Genomic DNA, 14,008 nt, shown 5'->3' on the forward strand with positions numbered 1-14,008 from the left:
CTGCGCTAGCCGGTTCATCGGTTTTGATACAGCTCCTTTCACCCCAAACATCGGCGATAATAGGGCCTATCGAATCCATTCTTCGACTGGGTCGAAATTGACAATTTTCATCCTATCGGTAGTACGTACTATCCAAAAGTAAGCGGTTTAATCGCTTAGAAAGTTTTCTTGACACTACGTTGTGTACGTATACACAGAGTATAGTATTTGATCCTTAGCTCGTAGCTTAATAGTCCCCTTTGACCAACAGTCTACAGACGAATCGATAATCAATCTCCAACTAATAGAATAAGAAGATTAATACCGTACTGCACGTAATGGGATTACGTCGAAAGTGCTCCGTTGGAACACGGCAGCAACAAAACGGAGTATTAACAATAATAATACACTGCCACTAAAAAAAAAAATGTCACTCAAAGTGCAACTCGTTGAAAGAATTCAAGCGATCTCGGTACACAGAATGCCATATCGAGAGCAATCGTGGCAACCGGTGATAGATTCTCGCTACGAATCGTCTTCGGAGCAAACGTAGCAATTCTGACAAAACCCCTTCGAAATTGTGAAATCCTATCTCTGGGATTGTCTAAAGAAACGCTTCTTAAACTGCAACTCGTTAGAATTCAAACGTTCGTCGTACATAGAGTGCAAAATGAAGGAGATAGAGTGGATTCGTGGCTGGTGGTAGATTTTCGCTAACAATAAGTGTCGCCAGAAACGGCGGAAGGGGAGGCCTCGGTGGCGACAACCCCTCAGCTACAAAGGCTCTCTACCCCCGGGTTCCTCGCGTTCTCTATCTCGTTCTAGCTCTTTCTGGAAGAGCGCGAGGAGGATGGGAGGAGGTAGTAAATGACGACGGCATCGATTTGCCATTTGTCTCGGTCTCGTCGGGCAACATTATTTCCTGGCGAGCCCTCTGTCTTACGTCGAGGCCATTTGCCCGGAATTTGGTGCACGTAGGGACGCGTGCTGGTATGCAACTGCTGGACGTTTCCACGGCACAAAGGTGACCGGTGCAGTCTGTATAAGTGAGGCTCGAGGAAACGTCCGCATTCCCGACACCTGACGGCGCGTTCAATGGACGTCGTCGTGTGCCACCTTGCTTGCTCGCACCCTACAACCATCCCCTGTTGCGATACGTTGCACCTAGGGAGGGCACCACTCTTCCCGCGTCCCGTTGGCATGAATGGACACGCGTCGATTCTCGTTGGCTGCCTCGATTTCTGATTGCTCTTTTTCCGTCTGATCTGATTTCAGTGACTACGAAGCAATAGCAAGCCTGAGAATCGTTAACCTTCGAGTTAGCCATGACTCTGCAACTTTGTTTAGAGAAATATCGCAGACACTTTCGGTTTCGTTTCGAAGTTTGTGCCGCACGCGAGGTTCCAGCGGAAAGGAGGAAAAACGGGGCTGAAACAGGTAGGACCTGGAGAGGGCGAGGTTAACACGCGTCGTGAACTGGAAAACCCCTGAGCGAGGCCCTTGTTATCATAGTCGTTACCGTGATAATATCGCTGTTATACGTACAGTTACACAGCGCAACGATATTTGCCAAGTAAGCTGCGTGCAACATAGTCTCTGGTTACGTGGTTACACAATGGCGACCTGGCCGTAAACCCACTAACGAGAACGCACCCCGACACCGGGCTGAAGTTTACATTGCCGCTGCGCCCTTGGACCGTGCCAGCCGGGAATAATGAGGGATAACTGTTATTTGATTCGGTTGCGTTACTTGATTCGCGGAAAATGCCGGATTTGCGAATTCCAGCAAAGTTTTGCCACGAATTTCCGACGTAATGAAACGCGGAATGCGAGGCGCGCCAGTCGGATCGCTGGAACGGCTTTGAGAAACGATTCGGAGGATTGTTTCGCGCGGACTTAACCCTTTTTCTCTCGGAACGCTCGCGATCGTTCGTCGAACCGGGTACTCCAGACGCAGCCGCATTGTCCAAAGTGATAATCCTGGCCAAACAAATGAATCAATAAATGTAAAAATATCGAAAAATTCCTCACGATCAATGTCGTGAATTGCCATATATTGTAACAGTTTAGTTTACTTTCGTACAAGTTTCAATTTTTGTTCTCTATATATGAAAGTTTGAATTCGCATAAACATCTACAGTGTAGATATTATGCTCCCAGAACGCGTCTCGTATACTCGGTGTTTATATTTAAGTTTCGTACCTTTCGTATCTAATATCGTCGGCAATGAATATCAATTTCAGAGATCCGTGTTCGCGAATAATAATTACAGTTTTGATACTTCAACGCATGATCTGAATTCCACGACAAAGTCCTGCGAGGGTGCGTGAGCCGATAGAGATTCCGTGGTAATCTGAGAACTTCGTGGCTGGTCACATTTTCCCGATAACGTAAACAGAAGGAAAATTCCAGTTTGCGGCTTATCGTGGCACCGCCGCGGATGATCAATATAAACAACTTGTAATGGCATCGCGTTCCCGCGAAAAGTCACTTTTACTTTTTGCGGATAAAATCGTTGATCACTCGGCAATTATTGGCAACTATCCTCTCCTCGCGACACGCGCGTAACTCAGCCCGGAGCCAGAGTTATCGATCCCTGGCTCAAGCACGTAAAGTCTAGTAAAAACTCCAAGTTTCAAACTATATTCAGCAAACGTGCCATAAAGGGATCACATTCAATCAATATCTATGAAGCTGTACAAACATAGCGTTTGTATTTACCGAAGACGGATGCCCCGAACATCAGACGGGAATCCCAGAGGATCCACCAGTTGAGTAGCGGCATAATAACACGTGAATGATCGGTCTTTGATATACAATCCACGACCTCTAGATATTTGTTAATTGATTTACAATGAATTACGGCGCCTATTACTCTCTATTAAAGGGTTAGTACTGTCAAAGAAACCAGGCATTCTTCTCAAACAGGCTGGAATATCCCGAATGAAAATAAAACGCCATTAAAAGTGGTCCGTAACCGTTCCCTGGAGCGTAATCCCGTGTTTGTCGGGAGGGGAGTCCGCGGAAAGAAAAATCGCTCGAAGAGACGATCCGCAACGGGGTACGCGAAAACATCAGCAGCGGGATAAACCGGCGCTAGCCGCATTCACGGTGCGTTTTGAGGGTTGTCTGTACAATTGCGGTTAATTACTAGCATATTCATGCACGGGGTACACGCTCCTTAGTCGACAGGGAACGGCGTGCACGAGGTGCCTACTAATCCGACACGCAGATGCGACCGTAATTCGTTAGTTGTTCGGGACACGTCCATTGAATTAGCACCCGGGCTTAATTAAATCGTCCAGATAAACAACTTCCCTTCACGGTGGACAGGCGACCGTGTACGCGACCCGTCTTTATCTCCTCGTCGCAGCGATATTCAGCCGACTTTTTCCGTCGCTCTCGCTGCGGGCTGAATGGAAGCTGGTCGGTTCTTTCAGGGGTTTCCGCCGTTTCGATGGGACAAAGCTGAAGAGCGAAAGAGCGACGGAGATGAGCGTCGCGATAAAGCGCTCGACATAGTTTCTATGACTTGGTGAATAGTGCACCCCGTTTGATTTCGTTTACCTTTGCATTGAAACCCTGCTTTACGAGAAATCAAGGTCACTCTGCCGACAAAGATCTAGATCAACGACATAGCGCTTGCTTCTAAAAGTTAAAAGTCGTTGGCGCGTCGCTGCCTTTCTCCCCTGATTGATGAACATCCTAGTCAGCCAGGGCTGAATTTCAGAGCGTGCCATGCAGCTGGCCAAACAGAGAAGACAGGACTACGAAGAAATGAAGACGTTAATTTGCCAATCACCACTTATATTAAGCTATTCTACATATACACGCACAAGAACCGTCTGGACAGAACTAGTCGTAAGCTATACACAACAAGCGATCGATCCTTTTCTCGGGACGTTGAGGCGAATGGCGTAACTCAAACTATAACTTCGATGCAAACTGCTCTAAACACAAACTTCGTAACGCCATACCTATTCGAGGTAATAATTGCTAACCTAAAATCCAAAGCAAAGATACCGCTCCACGATTACGAAACCTGCGTAAAGAGCCATCTTTTCGTACGATTTTTACATTTATTATTTTCATATAAATTTTTATTCGTCATCGCAACGACTCCGACGGGGCTAACAGTGGCTCTGACATTTTTTGCCATCCCGTGAAAATGTTATGACTGACAGTCGATATATCCGGACCCTCTTGCAGCGGAAACAGCAACGACGCTTGACCATGAAATATAGCAGCCGTACAGAGTAAACGCAGCGACGGCTCCCTTTCAGTGGCTATAAATCTCGATCCATGGGGCTGATGCTGGCGCGAGTGCTCTCCAAGTGAATCCTCCTCGTGGTAAAAGCATCATCTTCGGTGTAACTCGATATACCGGCGACAGGTTCGACGAGGGCCGTAGTCGTAAAGAACAATGTCGAGCGTCAATTAATGAGCGCGATATAATCAGACACCTTGTCCTGGGTGGTCGATGGTCGATGGGAAAATGGCTGGCGTGAATTCGAGTACCAAGCTACCGAGACGCTTTCACTGGCCACGATAAAAGACCTTTGCGCAGTTGTATTGGGACAAACATAGTAGAATAGGGCTGAACTTTACTTCGGGGCACTAAAAATTATTAACTTTTTTTTAGGAGTGTTAGGAATTCAACGGTTTAAAAGTTATGCGTATGTAAAGTTGAGTATTTTTGACATGTTTGACTAGTTCGTGTCATTCTTCCGATCATTTGTTGTAAACAGACGTGCACTAGTAACGTTAGATTCTTTTCGATGAAAGACAGTAGGAACGGCGTTTCTTCTTTAACGGTTATGGAAATACCTGATCCACCGAAAAAAGCTGCTCGAGGCTGAGATAAAATCGATACTCGCGAAAAATATTTGTGTTTAACGGTTTCTTTGACGCCGGTATCGAGCTGCCGAATTTTTGTTATTTGCAAAATAACGCTGGGCATCGTTCAGCCCACGCGGGAATATTCGAGCAGGTATGTTACAGGCTGGGTCTGTTCAATTGGCTCTACTCGTGTTGCGAGTTTCGAAAAACGATCGACGTTTTACCGACACCTGTCAGACAGAAAATAACTCTTGTCATCGTTGCGATCGACGGGGCTCGCGGGTTAACTGGGAAATTCTTGTATTGCGCGGTAGCCAGCGTCAAAGCTCTGGTAATTATTTGAATGACAATCACGTCGTGAACGCTTCTTTGATCGCAGCTTTTCCGATACCTCCGAAATATAGCTATAAAGTCCCCAGAATAACGATACACACACCTAAATACGAGCCGAGTCATTTTAGCTTTGCACCAAAAATATCTCGGTTGCTTTTGATGATACGCAGCAATCGCGAGACGAAAATGTTTTGTTCGATCGCGAAGCGACAACCGCTTCTCCCATGCGAAACCCTTTAAAACGCGTAAATCAAGGTCGTAAAGGCGTCCACGCAGAAATTCTGTATCTGGCCGTTATTCAATTATCTGTTTTCCCTTTTAGACACCTACGCTCGACTCGTTCGCAGCTTAACGGCTTACAATGCTAACTCCATCCTCCTTTCCCATTGCTTGCTCGTCGTCGACGGTGGAACCATAAAACCAGTCATATCGGGCGTCGTAAAAGCCATGGGCGAGCATCGAGCTCCGACTCTGGAGGGGCAATTACATCTGCCGCGAAAATGAAAGTAAAGGGGAGAAAAGAGGACAATTGATAGAATGATAAATATATTCTTGCGCTATTTTCCATTTATCTTTCCGTTCTTGGATAACAAGAGCGTTGATAAGAGTGGAAATGCTCGATGCTCTAGTTTGGAATAGAAGATAGTTTGGAAAAGTGGAATGGAATATCGACAGTATAGGTTTCTCTACTTTCTGTATTACAATTTGTACAAAAAAGATGTAAATCCTTTCTTTTATTACACAGTGTCCATGGTACCTCAAGCTATTCCACAAAGACTGCACTAGACAACCAAACACAAAGAGAAACTTCCTCTGTCCTGAAAACTCTTGAAATGCACACCGTAACCAAAGGAACTTCCGTACCTCAGAGCAAATTCATTCAAGGCGAATATTAAAAATAAATTCTCGGCGATGTTATTCTTTGCAAATTTCTTTTTATGGATTCGCTATTGTTGCCAAGCTGAAAATTACCCTTCAACGAACTGAACGTTCCCTTCTAGTAACATAAAGGATTCTGCATACTTACGAAATCGTCAATGAACTGTAAAAGGGATGCTCGCTAAAATCGTGGCGCCATGTCACGGTTAGTTTCTCAGACAGTGAGATCACGCTTGCCTAAACCAGACGGTCGTTTCGCACATGCGTTCATCGTCACACATACGAGACAACTTAACACACCAACGGGCATGTCAGTCAATGGATACGAAGGGTGTCCGGCTCCTGTTCACCGTTCCGGATTCGATAAATCGGCCCTTCTGTTATGCTTATATCGCGATTTTCTGACATACGCCTGCGTATAAGCCCCATTGAAGCGACCCCATCCCAACCGAAGCTATCCCCTCGATGGGGGATGTCGGATGAATTTTTAGGAACAGGAGTGGATCCCTCCTTCCTCTTTGGAATGTATTTTTATGGTTGTCGAGGGGTGATCGAATTGAGATTCAAGGGAGACCTGATTTTTTGCGATTAGACTCAGAGATGGTACATCGTGACCATTGGTTGGTTAACGTTAAACCTACCACGGCAAATGACAGTTTTCAAATTTTTGTACACTGTTCTTATATACTATATATCAATTGTATACAATTGTTTCATACAATTGTTACAAAGTAACGTCGGCCCACCTTCCAGATGCACGTTCAGAGTTCCTCCCGAAACTCGGAGAGTTTTAACAGAAGAAAAAAAGGAGATCCGCGAAATGGAGAAATTCACGCCGCGCGTGCACACGTACGTCTAGGAATGTTAATCACCGTGTCTAATCGGCCAGTGCTCGCTTCATCAATCTCCTCGCACCGCGTCAAAGAGACTGGAAGTTGTGTAGTTAATGAGACCGAAGCGTAACGCTCGCGGGCCTGCGAGGAGTGCTCACCATTCGCAGCGGGGCCTTCAAAGCGCAGTCTTGTTAATTATTCGACGTTTGCTTTAGTTTAGACCGCGTAATCCGCGCATTATTCATCAGCTACACGAACGCGGCGCGGTTATCAATAACATATGACGGCGGACTCGACGGACGATTTGAAATTACGCGTTTAACGAGGCGTAAATATTGCACATACACGCGTGTACGTGTGTAGTAACACCGTGTTCGGTAATCTGCCACCGCGGATTTACGCCGAGCGGCCAGCTCGTCCCATTGTGATCGATTGTATTATATCGAATAAATCTGGATGTTCCTCGGTGTCGCGTGGTTTACATTACGTTCAACGAATTCAAATCTCTTCACGAGGAATGTTATTCTCCGTGTAATCGCTGTTATCGACACACCCCGATGATGTTTGACTACACGGTCCTCTGAAAAAAAACTGCGGGTTCCGCCATCAGATGACATCCGCGTTAGCTTTAGGGCCCCGATGAACGAGGACTAGCAATTTTAGTTCTTTTTTCAAAATTCTGGCAGCCTAGAACGTTCCTTCCCTCCACGGTTATTGGCGTAATTCTTCTTTTGCTACACCGTAACATTTTCGTGCGAGCGAAATTGGCACGCCTTGTTCGCGAATTCAATGCACTTTGTGGATCGCTCAAGTTCACCCTGAGCTAGCGACGTATCGGGCGGTTTAACCAATTTTGCGAGCGAGACGTTGCCGTTGGCATTCGATTAACGAACCTCTATTGAACGCGAAGACATTGATAATCAAAGGATCAGCTTCAACCCTTCTATATACTCGGCGCATTCAAATTATTACCCTCGTCATGTGCTGCTGTGCATTTTTCACGAGTCCAGAGCTGGATGACAGAGAATAATTTCTTCATCTCGTAACGTAACATTTATTCTTATCGCTAAGGATCTAGTTATAATTTCTCACCACGATGAGGTTGCTGCGTTTAATCGATTCCGAGATATGATAATCAATTCGCGAAGATTCGCGTATTCCGACGGCATTCGCCTAGGTATCCTTCTTCGGGTGAAATAGTATTCTGTTACAACTTTTGACAGACACGTTCTACTGGGCGATTTTATTAGTTGCAATTAAAATGGCCGCCGGTCGCGGAACGTGGTAGCGCGTTTTGATGAGCGAACCCGCGGGATCGATTAATGATGCTCGGCCAGAGTTGGACAGGAATTGCTTTGTGATTACTTTGTAATTACTTTTGTTACCACTGCTCACAATTGTCAGATCGATCAATAACGATAAACTACTTTTGCGATTTGCAATCGGACATTGGTAATTTTGTAATTTTTCAAAGGTAATCGTGCCTAATTAATCCTGAACGCCGTGAATTAATACGTTCATCACCTACAGGGTTTTAATCCCGTGAAAGGTGCGGATAATTCTACGAGTTTGAACACGCTATCCTCTAGTTATTATAAACAGTACCGTCCCGCGAGTACATTAACACGGATCACTTTCCTAGAAAATTGTCTGTAAATATCCGTTAAGTGTACCCTCACTTGATGAAGCCGCCTCCAGCGTTTGCCAGTCCAGGCCACTCCTCTCGAGGCAAACAAATTTAGCTGCTCAAGGCCGCATACCCTCCGTATTGCTTGTGATGTGTCTCTTTCCGCTCGATGTCTCGACATACGCTTCGATTATTATTAACGTTGCTATATCGAAGAATCGAAGAATCTTCTGCCACTGTAAATTTAACTTTATCCGGAGCTTTTTTTAATTTTAACCGAGGGTGACCGACTTTGGTTACTTTCCTCTACTACTACTTCTTTTTCGTTGTTCCCTTATGACGTTCCTTAAAAAAGTTAATACCTCATCGGTCCCTTGGCGCATTTGAGATAAAAGCGAAGTGAAATGGGGCGAAGGATGCGCAGAGTTTTTTGCTAGGAAACTAGGTGAGTCACTGTTTATCACCAGTTTCTGTTTTTATTATCGCGAAAGCGAATCTTCTGTCGCTTAAGTACGCTCTCGGTTGGAGATTTCTAAGAAGCCTTGGGCCAATATTGGGGTTTCGCAGAGAGGCTGGAATAAAATCAACATTGTACGGGAATTGCCTGGACGTGGAATTTCTTAAAATCTCGAGGTTCTTCTGGAATTAGTGTTTTTATGAAAATTACTCGCGTAAGAAGTTGGAACAGTGCCTCGCGAGGTATCCTCGAAATTAGAAAGGCGAGATTTTCGAAACTGGGTTTTTGCCTCTGTACCTCTTAATAAATTCTAAATTATTATTAAATCATTGCTAGGTTATCTCCATCGTACAAATAAAACTAACGTCTACACTTTCATTGGCGATTCAATTTTACGACGTCACTTTGAATTTATTACGAAAATTTAACGAATCTTTCGCTTCATTTTCATTTCAGAAAAGATCAATGAGCGCCATCCACCCCCAAACACGACCTCGAAGTAGAGATATTTGTATCTGGTCTGTGGATTAACTACTCGGCAAAAACGTGAGTATCATGAACATCATTTTCAGATAATACTCATCTATCCACCCTCAGGAGCTGTAGTTATGTTTGATCGTAGCTACGGTACGGGATTAGCAATCTCGAGGTACCCGAGTTGTAGGGGAGCAGTGTGCTCCAAAGAAAATTAACGAATATTGTAAAAAAAAGATTATATAGAGTCGGTCCCAAAAGTATCGGTACCCTTTATATTTATAAATTAGATAAATTTCTTCGATAGATATAGAGGGTACAAATATTTCTGGGATTGACTGTAAGACACTTGACTGTAAAACGGATACAGAAGGTGTAATAGTCACGTAGTCTCCGCGCCGTTATAAATAAACGAAAGGCTCATCCGTCCGTAAAGGGTTAAATCGTCGACGAGTAAGGGCGACAACCCCGTTAGGTGTTCAAAAACGTTTTCGTAGGAGAACCGGCGGCGGGGAAAATTTGGCGAGCGGGCACTGGAAGATATGAATTTTCATCGGAAAGTCGGACGATAAATTTTCGCCGCTCGCGACGCTCGCCCATTATGTAGATAATCGCGCGACGGAATTTACGTTCCGTGATGCCGACTTTGTAGACACAGCAGAGAAAACGAAATCGCGGCGTGGAATACATTTGCGACACCAGCGAACCGTTCCCGTTTTTAAACTTGTAATGTCCCCCGTTCGTGCGAGCGCTTGCGCGTGTTCGGCGTGCGCTCGCGACCGACCACGTATGCACACCGGAAGCCCGAAGGAAATGTCTGCCAGACGCCGGCAAACGTGATATCCGAAGTCACTCACGAATTCATAGGATCCCTTTCTTCTTTGTTTTCCCCCGTGTGCCCGTGTAACACGCACACGAGCACGCCTACCGATTCGGTAATGTTCCCGAGGATTTCCCGGCAATCTCGACCCGCTTTCCTCCAAATCTCCCGGCAATGAGCCGCGTGATGCTTCTCTTCTTTTTATCCCTCTTCGCCGTTAGCTCGTCGTTCCGGTGAAATAAAATTACGTTAGCCACGGTTTAAAATAAGCTCGCAGCGGCTGGAATTTTTAGAGGTCAGAGTGTCAGCGTTGAAACGAGTTTGGAAAGTGTCGATTCCAGCTAACGTTGAGTTACGTTCTGTGACGCCTTCAAGTCTCAAGTTTCCAGCAACGAATGTACTCAGCACGATGGAAAAGTTGGAATACGGAACTATTCAGGAGATCACCCTGTTGGCATAAAATTTAGTTCCGCCCTTGGTCGGAGGTGGACGTCCTCGACATTTCATCGGGGCCCCGCCCTCGATCGGACCAGAAAGATTCCGGGTTGACCGAAACTTGCGTACACACAAGGTATTCCGCATAAATTCTCGGTAACAGCCGCGTCTCCATCCGGGGCGCAGGAGGGGTTGCACGGAAACGAAGAAATTGGGAAGAAGAGAAGCGAGTTCGTCTGGTCCCGCTGCACGTACCGAGGATTTAGGTCAACAATGTGGAGCCTCGTAGGAATAGCTCCGGCGAATAGACTGCCGTAACCGATTGAAAGTATTCTACTCGATTTGGCTGCGATTGCGCGGAATCTCCTCAACGGGGTAATGCGTCTACCTTCTTTACCGCTGGTTACATGTAACAGGATAATCCTCCTTGCCTGGAGGACCTGGATCCCAAGTATCTCGGGTAATTCCACTCGTCGAACGTTGATCAGAGACTTTATGTTCTTTACTACATTGATCGCAAACCTGATGAAACGCGATAGGGTTTAGGTGGAGAAATTTCTAACGTACAATCAGTCTCGTAAGTATTCGTACCCTCTATCGAAGAAAGTTCAAATTAAACGATAGGTTTGATGTTTCCAAATCAATGTTTCATTGTAAATATATACATGAATAAAGTTTGGACATGTACAGTAGCGGACAAAAGTTTAAGACGATGATTTGTAAACCAAGTATCTCGGGTAATTCCACTCGTCGAACGTTGATCAGAGACTTTATGTTCTTTACTACATTGATCGCAAACCTGATGAAACGCGATAGGGTTTAGGTGGAGAAATTTCTAACGTACAATCAGTCTCGTAAGTATTCGTACCCTCTATCGAAGAAAGTTCAAATTAAACGATAGGTTTGATGTTTCCAAATCAATGTTTCATTGTAAATATATGCATGAATAAAGTTTGGACATGTACAGTAGCGGACAAAAGTTTAAGACGATGATTTGTAAACCGGATTACAAACATCTTATACGCATATTGTTCTTCCTCTTTGCCTCCTTGTTTGCCTCTTTGGAATAACATAGCTTTATGTTTGGCCTTCGTAACTTCAGATCGTCGGTTGTTAAATGCAAACAATGTAGCAGTCACAACAGTCAGTTACCGCTTAGCACTTGTAAACAGTGGACATTAGTTTAAGACTAAAACGATTTGTGTAAAACGCGAGTATGCATACAGTTTTTGAACATTTTGATTCTGGAATGTCAAAATCATTGTTTAGTGTGCCTTTTATATCTTGAAATTCATTTAGGTAGGAACAGACTATGGGTAAATCAGAGAATTTACTTGAAAACGAAAGGGAACAAATTGTAAGGCTGCGAAAGCAAAGTAAAACCTTCACCGAAATAGCCGAAATAGTGAACAGGTCAGAAACGGCTTGTAAGCAAGCTTGGTATATATTTTTAAAGACAGGCATGTATTGCGATCAACCGAAAAGCGGAAGACCACGGGAAACAACCCCGAAAATGGATCGCCGGATTCATCGATTGAGCGAAAAGGATCGTTTTCGTAGTGCAAATAATATTGCTGCAGAGATAAACTATAAAAACGATGCACAAATTAGTGTTAGAACTGTTAGGAGAGGATTAGAAGACTTTAACTTAAGAGGGCGAAAACCCCAAAAGAAACCGCTGCTGAGTTCGAGGAATCAAAAAAGACGACTTGCATTTGCTAAAGCTCATAAGCATTGGACAAGTGAAGATTGGCAAAAGGTATTATTTTCAGATGAATCGAAATTCAATCGCGTCTGTTCTGACGGGATACGGTACGTTAGACGTCGAATTGGCGAAAGTTTGAAAACACGGTGCGTTTTAAAAACTCTTAAACATGGTGGTGGAAACGTTGTGGAGTGGGCGTGTTTTTCTCGAAGCGGTCCTGGTCCGATACGTCGTATCAATGGAATTATGGACCGTTTTCGGTACATGGACATACTCAAGAACACAATGTTGCCTTTTGCACGCAACAATATGAGTGATGATTTTATTTTTCAAAATGATAATGATCCGAAGCACACGGCTCGAGTTGTGAAACAGTTTTTTCAAGTAGACAATATCACCGTGCTGCTGTGCCCGTCGCAATCACCAGACATTAACCCAATCGAAAACTTGTCGAGCATCATAAAAAAGACGATACAAGGCTATAATCCGAAAAATTTAAATGAACTTTACTCTACAATTGAAACAGCTTGGAGTAACATTACGGTAGATCAATGTAAAAAATTAATAGATTCTATGCCAAGAAGATATACCGAAGTGATAAGAAATAACGGATATTGGACAAAATATTGAGTTTAAACAAAAATTGTGGATATTTTTTTTACCAAAAATTATTATTTTTTGTGTAGTCTTAAACTTTCGACTGACGAAATATTATACAAACTTCGTTCCTTTTTTTGTAACTTCGCTACCGAGCAAAATGTCATAATGAAATTTTTGTTGCAAGTGTATAAATAAATGTCTAATTAGTTAATACTAAAAGTAGAACACTGTATTTATATTTTTTACGGACAGTAAATCAATTAATTATTTTTTCCATTTCGTCTTAACGTTTTGTCCGCTACTGTATATGTCCATGTTTATAATGAAAAATTTATTTGTAAACGTGACATTTATCATTTAGACAAACTTCTTCAATAAGGTACAAATACTTATGGGATTAATTAATATCCACATGGATTAGCCGGTTAATCCGAGAGTGTCTCTTCTCCAAGGAAACTCTGATTCTGCAAGGATACATTGAACGAGATTCGCGAGTCGCGGGTAGGTTAGGCGGGGATAGATTTCTATTGGCAGCGGGTGTCGAAGACGCGATAAGCTCAGGTTTGTGGGTGCTCGGCGAGTGGCTGTGAGGCTGGTGAAAAGTGCGGTGACCCAGTTAAAATAAAAATATACACACGCGCTCGCAAGCATCTACCGGCAATTCGCTCGAATGCTCTCGCTCTTATTTTTTTGCCCTCCTCGTCTTTTTTTCCGTTCGCCACGTCGCGGCGCCCCCAGGAGTAGTTAGTTATGTCGCGCGGTTTGCATTTTAAAGAAGCAACGAGAGAACTGGCGACTAACGACGCGTACATCCTCAAATAGAAGCCGCCAACTCCGTTGGATTCAGGAACGTGGAACGAGAAGTGACTGGGGAAAGTCGACGGAGACGGCGCGGGAAGTGGAGAGGTTCGAGGAGGAATTCTTGGAGCGGTTTTGAACTTAGTAGTCGACCTATGCGAGAGATTGGTTTGTCATATTTCTAAGGACAGGCATCCCTGATCGTACTTGCCGTTGACCATTCTCTCGA

At 44.2% G+C, this 14,008-nt stretch overlaps 1 protein-coding gene across 3 annotated transcripts in view; it reads left to right on the top strand.

Annotated features, from left to right (window-relative positions):
* LOC128878228 (uncharacterized) overlaps positions 1–14,008 on the top strand; it is a 217,974-nt gene that overhangs the window by 70,593 nt on the left and 133,373 nt on the right. For all 3 annotated transcript variants that reach the window (XM_054126249.1, XM_054126248.1, XM_054126251.1), the window contains one exon: positions 9,404–9,493. The gene's annotated coding sequence lies outside the window, so the exon portion shown is untranslated. The remainder of the gene's footprint in view (positions 1–9,403; positions 9,494–14,008) is intronic.

The sequence above is a fragment of the Hylaeus volcanicus genome, chromosome 6 (assembly GCF_026283585.1).
Source record: "Hylaeus volcanicus isolate JK05 chromosome 6, UHH_iyHylVolc1.0_haploid, whole genome shotgun sequence".
NCBI classification, from domain to species: Eukaryota; Metazoa; Arthropoda; class Insecta; order Hymenoptera; family Colletidae; genus Hylaeus; species Hylaeus volcanicus.